The sequence below is a fragment of the Acanthisitta chloris genome, unplaced genomic scaffold (genome assembly GCF_000695815.1).
Source record: "Acanthisitta chloris isolate BGI_N310 unplaced genomic scaffold, ASM69581v1 scaffold2239, whole genome shotgun sequence".
NCBI classification, from domain to species: Eukaryota; Metazoa; Chordata; class Aves; order Passeriformes; family Acanthisittidae; genus Acanthisitta; species Acanthisitta chloris.
This window is the reverse complement of record NW_008689694.1, coordinates 3,018-4,341: the sequence shown is the minus strand read 5'-3', so window position 1 is coordinate 4,341 and position 1,324 is coordinate 3,018.

The following is a 1,324-nucleotide window of genomic DNA, read 5'->3' as shown; positions in this document are numbered from 1 at the left end:
TGTAGCCCCCAAGAGAGACAGGAACCAGCAGCTCTGTGAACTGGAAGTCATGCCTGAAGGTCAAGCCTGTCCCAGCCAGGACAGATACCCTGATCCCCTGGGAAGCCCCTATCCCCATATCAGGCCTCCCACAGGTGTCAGGGCCATCTCAGACTGATGCAATCACCAATAATAACACTCATTAGCCAAGTGGGAAGGAGAGCAGGTCCCTGGTGCCGCAGCCACCGCAGCACAGCGCGAGGATCCGGCCGGGCAGGCAGCGCCCGCCGTGGGCTGCTGGATCATCCTGCCTGGCCAGAGGAAAGCACCCGAGCAAAACAGCCAAACACCTGTGAGGACAAACAGCCCAACCATTGATTAAACGATAGCACTAAATGGCAGAGCCTGATCTGGTTTGTCGCCGTGTCGCGTCGGGCCGCGACGTGAGCGGCGCTGCCGTTTCGGAGGCCTCAGCGGGAGCTGAGCATGAGCTGGGATGAATAACTAACAATAATTTCATGGCAAATGCACTCGTGAGTAACGTTACCGTCGGACACGCAGCTCGATCTGTCACCGATTTCACTTTATTTAGAGGGTGCAATTATTGTGTTTCCCGTGAGCAGACACAGCCACGGCACTCGCTGGCTCTGCCCCAGAGGGAGCAGCACAGGGAGCAGGGGAACACCATCACCATGGCCTTCAGGACCAGAGCTATTCTTGGTGATATTTCATTGCAGGACACCTGCCCCAGTGAACCAGCTCCCACCTGAGACCCTCACTGGGCAGAGCTGAGCCCATCCTGGGGGAAGGACCAGCTGGGTGTGCTGGAGGGGGAGGATGAGGGACCCCAGTCTCCAGGGGGATGCTGTGGACAGGCAGAGCTGCAGCACTGCTGGATGGAAGGGCAGGAACTCAACCAGCCACCCCATGAGGGTGAGATTGGAGAAGATCTGGAGGGGTCCCTGCCACCAGCCCAGAACCTGCTGGGCACACAGCAGCTACTGCTGCTGGCACTGGTGAGTTTGGAAACCCTTTAGGGTGAGAAAGGCAGATGGTGAAATACAGGTGGATTTTTTTTTCCAGTTCTGTTTAGGTGAAGCTGTGCTGCTCTCTGCCTTCCTCCCATCCAGTCCTGTTCCTGGATTATCCAACTGGAAGTTCCCTTTCCTGAAGCCTCTAACATCAGAGCACACAAGTTGCTCTTTGTGTATGAGCCGATTTAAAGAGCATGGGCAGGGCTGTTTGTTTTCAAGCAAGCTTGGCAGCTCCTGCTCAAGGCTGTCCTCGATGTGTGAAAGCCCAAAGTGTTCCCCTCTGCAGGCACTAATCAGGGCAGAGAGAGGAG